The sequence below is a fragment of the Seriola aureovittata genome, chromosome 8 (genome assembly GCF_021018895.1).
Source record: "Seriola aureovittata isolate HTS-2021-v1 ecotype China chromosome 8, ASM2101889v1, whole genome shotgun sequence".
Classification (NCBI taxonomy): Eukaryota; Metazoa; Chordata; class Actinopteri; order Carangiformes; family Carangidae; genus Seriola; species Seriola aureovittata.
The window spans coordinates 17813064-17826019 of record NC_079371.1 but is presented as its reverse complement, the minus strand read 5'-3'; the positions used below and the strand labels follow the sequence as shown (position 1 = coordinate 17826019).

The 12956-nt window shown below is 44.5% G+C and overlaps 1 protein-coding gene across 2 annotated transcripts in view; it reads right to left on the bottom strand.

The window, feature by feature from the left end:
- The window catches only part of nexmifb (neurite extension and migration factor b), a 50752-nt gene extending 38941 nt beyond the window's left edge, over window positions 1-11811 (bottom strand). For both annotated transcript variants that reach the window (XR_008828386.1, XM_056382243.1), the window contains exon 1: window positions 10941-11811. The gene's annotated coding sequence lies outside the window, so the exon portion shown is untranslated. The remainder of the gene's footprint in view (window positions 1-10940) is intronic.
- Window positions 11812-12956: the final 1145 nt, after the last annotated feature.

The following is a 12956-nucleotide window of genomic DNA, read 5'->3' as shown; positions in this document are numbered from 1 at the left end:
GATTAGTGGCCGTGTGGGTCTGTGAGGGGCTGCAGAAGCCTGGGAGCCAGTGGCTGTGTGCATATGCACAGGGGTATTAGCAGCGCATATTCTCCGGGCCTGTGGGACAATGCAGCCTCTGAGCGAGGTGATTAAAAGGCCCGAGCTATTGAGCTCCTCCAATCAATGCCCTCCGGTGCTTCTGTACAGAGCCAGAGGCCACTTCCTAAACAACAGACCCACACACATGCTAACATACTATCACAACCCTCCATTTCTCCTCTCCCTCCCCCCCAAAATCTTAACCCAGCTTCGTTAAGTGTCGGGGCCAAAGGGGGGCAAATCCCAATTGCCCTGCTGTATGGCTTGCCTTGACCACACCACATTGCGAGGGGGCTTCCTATTTTCATCATGTTCAATGGCCAATTAAACAAATCTAATACTGAAGAGAAGAAGGGGGTGTGGGATAAAAGTAGAAGCTTTTCATTTAAATGGATAAGGTTAATGAGTTATTTGTATGGTTGACGTATTCCAATGGTTTAAAAGGTTAGGCGCATCTGCGCAGCTGCCCTTTGGAGTGATCTCCTCCGTTTCACGCTCCCTCAAGCAGTGGTAATGAGAGGTCACTGTGCACCATGAGGGCCCTGAGAGCCAGCAGCCCTAGCCAGACAACCACACATCCACCATCATATTACTATTTCCTCCAAAATAAACAGGTCTTGAAGAGAGGAACAGGTCATTTCAGACCTTTCTCTTAACCTGCCTCTCTCTTTCTCTCTCTCTCTCTCTCTCTCTCTCTTTCAATATCCTGACGAGTGGTCTGCTCTCAGCTTGCCGTGACCAGAGAACACTCCTCCCTCTTGTTTTTGGAACATCCACTTTCATATTTTCAATAACTGCAGAGTCCTATTTTTGCTTCCTAATGGAACCTCTCTCTCGTTTTCTTGTCTCTAAATTCCATTTCAGAGAACTGGCCTGTTTTCTTTACATCCGCCGCCATAATCAGACCTGCTATTTTTTGTCTCCGCGTGTCTCATCAACACCTCAGTTAATCCAGTCTAAAATATCGCATTTTGCTGACATATAATCGGTCATGGAAAATATAACTCAATCACAGCCTGATTATGGAATGACATACAGGTGAGCAAATATATATCATGCCAGTTTCTATACTGGCCCCGTTCTAGACATGAACTTGGACTCTGGTGTTGGTGAGAATCATGAGAAAAAGGCCTTGCTGCACTTAATTCAGAGCTATTGATTTGGTAATTATTTCATAAGCCGGTATGTCCAAATACTCACAGGCACAGAAAAGCCCATATCACAGGCGACCAGGCAGCCTGGGGTGTGTTGCTGTCAGGTTTGCCAGTGTGAGCGGACAGAGGCGGTGGGCTCTGCTTAAGACAGAGTATTGGACAAACACAAACAAACGAGGCAGCGGCCACTGTGACTCAGTGCTCTAATGAACCAGCGTATTGACTTGCTGGCTTTCTCTCTTTCTCCCTGCCTCCATGTCTCTCGCTCGCTCGCTCTCTCTCTCTCTCTCTCTCTCTCTCACACACACACTCTGCCTCGCTCACTCTCTCCCTCTGTCTGCTGTGTTTGTATGGATCCCAGCTGCCACTCGGAATACCAATTACTGAAGGCCCAGGAGTGGGGGAAGGAGAGGGAGAGAGATAGAGGGAAAAGGGAGACTGAGCGAGAAAAAGGGAGAGAGAAAGAGGGATGGTGGGGAAGGAATGAGGAGGGAGAGAGGGAAAGAAAGAGGGGAAGCCATGTGGAGGAGGGAGGGAAATGGTTGGGTCGCTGGCAGGCGATCTAGGGGGCTTGTCCTCGCTTGGTGGCCGGCTCAAAGTCGTGGGTGATGGCGAGGAAGAAGAGGAAGGGGGGCGGGGGTGGGGTGAGGGTGTGGGGGAGTGGAGGTGGGGGGGTGTCTTCATCCCTGATGCTGTGGCACCTTGCAAGGAGGGAAAATCAAAAAGTGTCTCCATGTGAGACACTTACATCCCTGATGCTGTGACACTCTTGCAGCTGATGCACAAGGAGGGAAAATCAAAGGGGACCTTTTTGTGGTCTGCCACAAATAGGTGCACCCCCCTCCCTTAGCACCCCCCTTCATAGGGAGGAAGAGGAGGGGCGTCGAGTGTTTCACAAGCAAAAGCAGCATTTTCCTGTGAATTCCTGGGACGAAGCAGGGTGCCACATCTCCCATTACAAGATATTTGTATTTGATAAAGGGATCTGGACCGTGGAGAGCTTTTGGTTCCAATGACACTCCTTCTCTCCCTCTCCCTTTCTCTTCTCTTCTCCAACCACCGCAACAATTCTCATGACAACCATAATGAGCATGCTCACATTCTGCACGATACCACTAATTTGAGAAATTTCCAGCACAAAGACATAATTAGACAAACTAATTAGACGAAGACTTCGCTGCACAGAGATCCTCCGCAGTTCAACTCATCCGCCTACCTGCCGATGACTAAAATAGGAAGCAGCCGTCAAACCCATCCATGCTTATTCCCCTCAGTTAGTGCGGTGAGATGTTTGTGAGATGGTGCACGAGGGAGAATAACTTGATCTCTCTCAAGGGCTGCAGTCGCTCCCCAGCAGCAGTACAGCGGGGTCTTTGTTGTGGCTTTGGTGTCACATAGGACTAACAGGTCTTACCCAGCCACAGATTGTCTTCCTATTTATATTTGAGGCAGCGACATTGTCTAGATCCTGTGTAAAAATGCTGGCGGAGAACAATATGCGAAAGGCCTACAGCTGTACGCCACTGCGTAAGACATAATAAATCAGAGAGAGGCACTCAAATGTGCCACGATCACTTAAAAATACACAGAGTTCCGGTTGAGGTGTTCATAGTGAGCTATAGGTGAAGTGGTGGGTTTTCTAATGAAGAATATGAGGAGAGTACTTAGAGAGAGTTGGAGAGGCGAGGGAGGTAGAAAGGTAATTGATTTTAAAAGTGATGGGAAAACCCACAGGTCTCAGGAGGGAGCAGCAAACCGTCTCGACGGATACAGAAGCCCCAGCTGCCTCCTAGAATAATGGAATTAATTCTTAGTCTGACTTAAATACATTTTATAATGGGAACTAAATTAACATTTCCTAAAGCCCCCAGAGAGGGAGTCAAAGTGTAAATTGTTACAAAATTTTTTACTTCTCTCTCGACAATAGTGCCTTTGTCCTCTGAATATGTGTTCCTTGTAGGCACTTGCTGTTATCCAAATAACAGTGTTCGCTCTTTATCATTTCTGTACAGTGTAAGATGAGAAAAATAATATTATTATAGCCATTACTATTATTATATAAACGTGGACTGACTCGTGTGTACACAAAAACAAACTTCCATGCCCACATAGAAGCTCAGGGGGCCAAATAAGCATGTGCACATGCGTACATACACATTCATATTTCCAAGCGCTTGGCAGACTGTCACTGCATTCACTGTGGAGTCTCGATAGTTGTGGGCAGATTTGTAAGAGTATAAGAGAGAGAGACAGACGGGTGTTTGTTATTGCTAATTTTCTGTCAGGTCACTAAGTCCAGGTAGACCCGGTGTGCCTTGGGATTAACAGTCAGCACAGAGGGCTTGTCTATGCACTGGCTGCCCCTACAACAGATAATTCATATATATGCACGCACACACACACACACACACACACACACACACACACACAAACACATCCACCATGCACAAAGATACCTTACCCCACCTCTCCAGAGGCCTCATCACTGTAGCAAAAACACTGCAGCAGCATACATCTTTGATAGTGAGTTTTAAACCTATTAGATCATATGGCTACAAAGTATGCATGCACACTGTACACCAGCTCTCCCCTCTCAATGGAATTAGCTGCATAAATAAACCATAAGCAAATCCCAAATAGTGCACACAAAAGGCAGAAAGGCCCGCTCATACACGAGCATATATATACACACATACCTCAGAGACAGATCTCAGAGGAGCAGGTTATACACAACGTCATTTGAATATAAAAGGAAAATACCTGGTGTTGCGATGCTCCCAAAGTATTTAGCCCACAATGACAGAAACATCGCTGTGTGATCACACAAGCGGCAAAAGAAACACTCACACTGGAAGTAAGATTACTGGACACTATAGATGAGGAGTAAGCAGTAGCTCCTGCTGCACATACAGAGGTATCACAGTGCAGGGAAATCTTACTCTCAATGCTAAATAGCTACTTTGCATGATTACTTGCCCTAAATAGCAGTGTGTTACTTAACCAAGTTACTCTTTCGAAAGTCAGTCACCAGCGGCAGTGAGTGAGCAATTTCTCAAAAAATGTTATACCCTTACAGCAGGTGTACCACTAAATATTACAGATAAGACAGCATGTCCATAGCGCTCCTTCATAGCATTCGTTAGGGTTGGCTGTAGCTTGAAGATTTTCAACCTGAGTTTTGGGACCGATTCCAAAGTTTTATTTTGATTTAACTAGGGTGCAACTAAGGCCTATTTTCATTGTCAATTAATCTGTTAATTATTTTCTCGACTGATAAGTTAGCTGTGGTTTATAAAATGTCAAGGTGACAGCTTCTTTTAGGTTTTAACAGTCAAAAACTGTCAAAATATTCAGTTTAGTACCAAATGAGAAAAACAGCGCATCCGAACAATGTGGGCGCTGGAATATGGAGGCAATTTATTGCAACAATTATATTCAAAAAATATTTATTGTCAATCAACTAAATGATTAAAGAATGATTTTAATCAGGAAATACATGATGAAAAAAAAGCAATCTGACCAAGCACCCGGTGCCAGCCTTCAATACTTCATAGTTTTTTATACTTGTGTGCGAGACACAGTTTAAAAAAAAAAAGGTAAAGCGTTTCAATACCCAGCCCTAATCACAGTAGTTGGAATACCTATAGCACCTATAGTTACATAGTTACAGGACTGTGGAACAAACCTTCCTTCGTCTTTCTTTTTGGCAGGGCATCGATACTACAAACATAAACTGAAAAATAAATGTGGCATCCCATTCAAAAACAAAAAATACTCTTACTGACCAACTCTGGCATTACCCAGAAGGCTAAGAAAATATTCAGCGAATCCGGATCGCCTGGATTCCAGTACACAAAATATTACAAGGAATCTCCGAGGCTTTGTGTGACTAAATGATAAATTAGCTCTTTTATCAGCGGCGGCTACGCTGAGGTGCATATTTGACTCCTTCTGGAGAGCATTTTACTGGCTCAACTGTGATATATGTGGGCCGTATTCTGACAGTGTCGCTGAAAGATGACTTGGGGAAATGGGTTAGAAGAGCACTGAAAGATAGGGAGTTGAAAAATGTCTATTTGTGCATGACAGAGCTTCAGTACGTCACTGAGTGTTGCTGTCAGGGGTGAGCCCAGAATAAAAGCCGGAGCCGGCATCCTGGCCCTTCATGTCTCTTTATGCTACAATTAGCTACTCGTTTATGACAGCAGAGACTGGGTCACTGTCATGATGTTAAAATACATGCATGTGTGTGTGTTTGTCTGTGTGGGAATGTGAGTGTTTATGTGAGACATAACAGGAGTGACAAAGCTGAAGAAAACCCAGAGCCAGCAGAAATTCTCACTGTGTCACACTGGAGCTATAGCACACACAGGGAAACAAGCAAGTATACACACAGCTGTACATCCTAGAAGTCAAAGAGCTACAGAACAGACTTGATACACTCTTCTGCGATGCATCTGAAATGAGAAGTCCTAATTATTATTTCCATTGTGCTCCACTCCTGTGACAAGGACCACTAGCTGTGAATGATTATAATTATTACCCGTAGTAGAATAGCAGTCATGCTGTTGTATCATCAGCAACATCATCCAACAGATCAGGGTCAAATCCAACTTGAAATTCATGTATGCAATTCAATTCACATTCTCTGTGTTAAGATATTCAAAAACATTTCTCATTTGACTTCTGCTTAGATGTGTCACGCATGGATTATGTTTTGCCTCTGGCGTGCTATGGTAAATGGAAAGTAAAGCGCGAGTCGTCAGCTGACTGCATCTGACAGGAAGACTATTGCATCTGCTCAACAGGCTTTTGTCATTCTGCTCTCTACACCAACTGCGACGTATGATAAAATAGTTATTCGATTCAATTATCACTGATGTTTGATTAGGGCACAAATGGCACAGTCTCCACAAACAGCAGCACAATTAAAGTGAAATGAATTACAACAAATCTTAGACCAAACGCTGGCAGTGAATTGTAAACGTTCAACTTGTACGCCGTGAAAAGATTTACGGCAAAATATAGCCTGTCTCTTATTTGTACATAAATTCACAACATCGTTTAGAGTAGCAAACAAGCCTGTCTTGAATGGCTGGTAATTATGTACAGCAGCAAATAAAGCATGGTTCCTTTCTGAGGCACTGGTGGCTTGTTAAGTGGTGCACAGACAAAACAGCATTTAGAAAATGAAAGGTGCAGGGAAACATCCAGGGCACAGCGAGCTTCTCTCCTATTAGAAACAACACTGTCTGTCTCATGGCCGTGTGTTTGTTCCAACTGGCTGTGCTGGGAGGACGCACCCTGAACCCCCACCACCAATAGTAACTATTATGTCTCTTCCTTTTTTTTTTTTCATTCCCCTCTCTCTTTCTCTCTGTCCGTCCAACCCTTCCTCTAATCTTCCCACCATGTCCACCCCTCCTCTCCTCTGCAGCTCCTGTGTTTTTTCCTTTCTCACACTACAACCTACCCGATGTTTTTGCTCCCTTTCTCATCATCAACCCCTTTTTTCACCCCCCCCCCCACTCCCCTTTTCATCCACCAAATCAAAGATAAGGCTAATGAAGGTGGCTTATTACTGCAGTATTCGGAACCCTGACAGTATACACGTCCAGTGCAACATGTATATGCGACTCCTCCGGCTCCGACATAAAGATTAAAAAAAAAGAAAACATGTTCAAATTAGACAAGGGGCGATGAATCTATTAAGTGTTATTATATAACAAAAACCAGAGCTGTTATTGCCACTATGTGTGCCATTACAAAAGGAACAATACATGGGAGCACACTGTGTGAAACCAATTAAAATCCAGCCCCGTCATATAGCTTCCTCCCTCCCGAGTCATGTTGTGAATATGCCGCTTTCACACCATTCATGTCAGTGCACCTGTGTCCGCTGCTTTAAATCCCCACCTCTTTCCAGCACATCTTTCTCAAATTTCCCAGCATCACATCTCACTATCTGTTTCAAGAGTCCCACGAGTTGAAAGACAAGGGGGCCCAGGAGAGTGTGAGTTGATCAGGGGAAATTTCACATTATCTATCCATCTGTAATATAAGGGTCTGATGTGGAAGCAGGAAATGAGCTATGAACGTCAAGCCCGCGTGCTCTTGGTCCCAGTGGCCACCAGCCTACACATTGAGATCAAGTAGGCAACGTGGAAAGTGGTTTAATAGACCCTAGTTTAATTGGACTTTTATTTGTTAATGGCAGAAATCCTGATGCATTACTTTAATCATCCTGGCAGAACTAATTCATGAACACGCAGCAAAAACGTGGCTGGACTTGGCATTCAAATAGCATCCAACTGCTTTTCTCTCTCTCCCTCGCTTTATTTATTTTTTTTTTTAAACCTCCTATCCTCAGAGTACCCTTGCCTCTGCCTTCCACAGGATTCTCTCTGATAGGACTTGTAAGGCATGTGACGCTTTAAACCCTCAGTGTAGCTTTAACCAGTCAGTTGTCATGAATGAATCCACAGAATGAAGAGCACTGAGGCCATTTTTCCTCTAAAAACGCTGGGGCCCACCCAGATCCTATATGTGAGCATGTCCATGTTTGCCTAGGCCCTCAGTGTGCAGAGCAGCCCTCATCGCTTTGGCTGCTGCTGGGGGAGGGAGGGAGAGAGAGAGAGAGAGGGGAGGGGGTGGGGGTGGGGGGGTCACAGCTCCTCCTGCAGAGCGCTGGTCCAAGACAACCACAGGCAGCCTCTGCTCACATCTATACTCAGTCCAATCACACATCAAATGCTCTGTCAATGCTGACCAGCAGCCAATCGAGGGACAGATCCTTAATGTCTTTCTGATTGCGCTGTTTTTAATTCATTACATGACTGCGCTGTAACAGTTTTGCTTCATACTGACACATATTTTCTGAAACAGGGCATTCTTTAAAGTAGATTAGCACAGTTTGCCTGTCAGCTACAGATGTAATTTTTGCCTCTCTCAGCCAGTGTGTATGTATGTGTGTCCTTGTGTGTGTGTGTGTGTGTGTGTGTGTGTGCGTGTGTGTGTGCAGCACGATGTGCTTGAGTATGTTTACGTGTGTGTGCGCATGAGTATGCCAGTAGCGTATAACTACAAATGTGTGTGTGTCTTCCTGGAACAGCTCGCGTCTGGGGGGCAGAGCAGACAGCAAAGAGCTCAGCAGCGCCTCAGTCCCTCAGGACACGCTGCAGCTCTCTCCTCGCGGCCATGAAAAGCAATCAGAGCCCAGCCTTCTCCCCTGGACTTACCTCTGCCTTTAATTACAGACCTCAGCAGCGGCTGCAGCACAGAACAAAAAAAGACAGCCTGCGCTGGGCCACAGCCAGCATGTCACAGCCCAAACGCAGGGCTGGGGTCGACGCAGCAGGCCTCTGCATACAGTGGTCGGTCATAGATACAGTGTGCTTAAACATATAGTCGGTCCTGATGGGCTCAGCATGTTTCTACATAAACTGGGACAGAGCCAAGATGCTCCCGTACTGTAGCAATACAATGTGCAGAGAAAACTGCAGACATAAAACACAGTGGGGCTCCATATAGGCAGGAAAAGCCCTTTCTGTGCGCTTAACAAGATGGTCTCACCACTATTCTGCCATGCACGAACCAAATTACAAAAAAAAAAATCAATCGTACCAAATAATTGTTGGCAGTATAGCAGTATTGTATCCTGGTAGTTGCTTCTCATCTTTATTCTGCTCTACAATAATCAGAACATACAAGGTGTAAAATATGAATCAGGAGCATGATCCTCACATATGAATAATGTGTCCACTGGTACGAAAAAGGATGATTGATGAGGATCGGTTCATTCTGTATAATTGAGACTCTCTCCCATTCGACAGACGTGGTAGTAGAGGCCCAACACGTGCCTAAGGCTGAAGCAGAGGAGAAGCCACAGTGCACACATGGGCAGGGGAAGATAAGAGACTATGTACACAAGCTGCTGGTTTTATTGCTGCAACATAACGCTGGGATAGCATTTTAAACACATTTTCAGAAAACCTGCCAGCGCTGTCCTCGCTACTGTGGAACAGGGCCATGGTGCTGAAATGTGTCAGTGGGCTCAATTTCTCACCTAATTTAAAGTGAACGGAGAATGACACTTCAGTGAAAGCAATGAGACTGATCAGGAAGGTGATGTGAATGGCAAATGCTTTCAAGACAGTCCTCCATGGCCGGCTTGGTGGCACATCACCGAATGGAGACACAGTTTGATATGAAGGCTCCTGTTAGTTTCCGCATATGTGATCTTCAAACAAGGCCGGGGCGACCAGTGCAAGGAGGCCCTCACCCCCCTCCACACGTCATGTAGCCTCGGGCCCAATGGCACACTGTGCCGTCACACATGATAATGACACCCACATCAACGTGTCAACTCAATTTGGCCCTCTTATAGGCTCTTTTTGACTCAATCAATGCATGGCCTTCCATCTGGTTTACACTGCTGTCTTCGCATTAGACAGGGATAGGGCAGCGACAAGCATTGTAACAGCTCACTATAACTGCCCCCTGGACCTGTCAGTTTAACATTACATTTTATCTTGAAAGCAAATCTTCCAACAAGTAGCCAGGGCATGCTGGAAAGTTAAAAAAAAAAAAACACACCCTGTCAAATAGGCTACAAATGCTTCAAAACATAAATCAAACCAAGTCATGCCGGGTCAATAACTATGTGCTGTGCAGATCATTAATTGTGGCAATAAATTCACCAAGTTCTTATTTGAAAATCCCATCTTGAGAGGCTTTCCAATAAACATCAGCCAGGCAAATTTCTAGCTCGTTAAAATTTAAGCCAATTAAAATCCTATTTAAAACAAAGTTAACAACTAATTCTAACACCTCCACAAAACCACAGCACTGAAGCTGTTATTATGGGCTGCAGCTCATTATTTTCTACATGGCTTGTCTGGCTCGCAGTGTGGCTGACTGGGACATCCAGTAAACATCTGTCATGAGGCTTCCTTAAGGGGAGCACAGACACAGTAAGCTACTGATCTAGTGACCCCACAGTGCAGGCATTCACACACGCCTTGGTGCACCTGTGCGTGCCCCTGCTATGGTGATGTTTAGGCCAATTTTAAGAATTTGTGCCTATAACCCGTTTATGAATCATTTATTCGCCATATCACAGTGGAGGGGCCTAGCTGTAAGATGATGTGTTATCCCATTGGGTTTCAATAGCCCATTCATGAATCATTCATTAGTTTGGACTATAGATTATTCCCCTTTATTCATTTCTTATTCATTTCGGGGCAGCACTGCTCGGGATGCATAGCGTTGATTCAAAATGACGTCCACAGGCCACTGTTTGTCTTCAAAACATACAAACAGTGCAAGGTAACTGGCTTCGATATGAACAACCACACGTGGCATCTGTATTTATGTTGCATTTCGGAGCCTAAAGCGAATAGTCAGAGCCAGTGCTTTAAAGAAGTGGGGGTATTTTTCGCAGGGAAAAGGTAATCGATGGAGCAGAGACGAATGAATGTAGGCTTCGACAGCTGTCCCAAGGAGGCAGGGCTGCTACTACACCGCATGCTTGGTGTGTTCTCCCTTTGAATAAAATGTCCGATCAGATCAAATCAGGGAAAGCAAGGGAAATAAATCAGTGTATGTATAAATCAAGCTGTCATGTGCATACCTAATAGAGCTCGCTACCTATTCAAATACAGACGGCACGCTGAATAGCAGCATAATAACGTTTCCACTGCCTACCTCCAGAGCGTATGCGCCCAAACTGCGTTTTTTCCCCCGTCGCAATGGGATCCGTCTCCGCTGCTTTGGACAGTATCAGAGATGCGTCTTTCCCCCGAAATGCAAGCACTTCCCCTGCATGTTCCCCCCACCCACCCTCCCCGCCACTACCAGCACCAGCAGCAGCAGCAGCGGCGGCAGCAGCAGCAGCCTGGGCCTCCAGTAATAGCAGGTGGACGCGCCTCTCAATGATGGAGACAGCGCGACTCTCCTCTCCCCCGCCGCTCCATTTTCAATTACGGAAGAATTCGTATTCCAGGAAACGCGCTACAGGGCAGCCAGCATGTCCTAATATCGCCGCTTTTCTCGGGACAAACAGGGGCCGTCGCCTCTCAAACTCCCGTTCCGCGGCGCCCCCTCGCCTGTTATGTAGCTTTTACGAGATGCTTGATGTTGCCATTGTCACGGCGTATTTTTTCTTCCTTTCTTTTTTTTCTTTCTTTTTTTTTTTTTTTTTGCAGCTGGACCTCTCCCCCTCCTTGCGGCGCGCAGTCTCGTAGGCGCGTACTTCGCCTGCTCCCCCTCCGATTCTTCTAGGTCCGACCTATGAGCGCGCACAGCCAGCCGACGCAGGGCCACGCACTGCTTTGACGGACGCGCTGAGCAAATCAGGTAGCCCTCTCCAAATAGGACTGTATCATAACAGGGCAACTGCAATGACATGAATAATGAATAGGCTACTCGTGTATGCCTATGCTGGATGATAGGCCCACTCATAACACTTACCGGACTGGAAGCAATATTTGGATAGACTTGAGGGTCTCTCTCTCCCTCTCTCTCAGTCTCTCTCTATCTCGCTCTCTCTCTCAGTCTCTCTCCCTCTCTCTCAGTCTCTCTCTCTCTCAACATGAATTGGATCTGCAAACTGTAAAAAGAGAGAAGTCAATGACAAATCACTGAATAACCTATTGAATGAAATAGCCAAATTTGTATCATAAAGGGATATTTATAGAATTCCAGAGTGACTTAGCCGGTTGATCTGGTCACATTTATGAAGTTGCAATGCAGCAACCCTGTCACATGAAACCTCAGTGTTTTAGCTCAGACTGAATGGATGTAAATATTATCGTCAGTGGAGGGCAGGGCTGTACACACAAGCAAAAAAAATAAATAAAAAAAACAGCAAGTGCCTCCACTTCATAGATGTACAGTGTAGGGTATATTTCATTATTGATTGGATTTCTGGTTATTCTCTCAATTAATCATATAGGTCTAGTCTAACTGTGACAAAATAGTCACAAAAGCCCAATATAATTTCCCAGATCCACAATTTCTGCTTTGATCTGACCAACAGTTCAAAAACATATATACTTTACCATAATTTATGACAAACAACAGCATCAAGTTGCCACACTCAAGAAACTGGAACCAGATAGTGTTTGTCATTTTTCCTTAAAAAGTGACTGAAATGATTAAATGGTTGCCAGAATAGTTGCAGATTAATTGTCTGTGATTTGTCTCATTGTTCCAGCTCTAGAAATTGAATATAGGGTCTAAAACAATTGGTTAACTGATTAGTTGACAGAAAGTTGATAATAAGAAATTTAGATTAATGGCTTATCACTAAAATGCTGTATATTTGCTGGTTTCAGCTCTTAAATTGTGATGTTTTTCTCTTCATTATGCCATTGTACACTGAATATTTGGGCGTTTAGGATTGTTGGTCTTTGAAGACGTCACCTTGGACTCTGAGAAATTATGGCTGCAAATTTTTATTTATTTTTTGATAGAAAAAATAGACCAATTAAATGTTATTTTCATTATTGATTAATCTCACTATAGTTTTAGGATGAATTATTTAATTGTCTAAAAATGTCAGAGAGTAGAAAGCTCCAGTCAACATATATTCAAACAGCTTATTCGTGACCAAAAATCTATAACCTAAAGAAAATCACTATACAATATATAATAATAGAAGCCAAAGACTGAAAATCTTCGTATTTGAGAGACTGAAACCAACCGTTTCTTCTTTTTGTT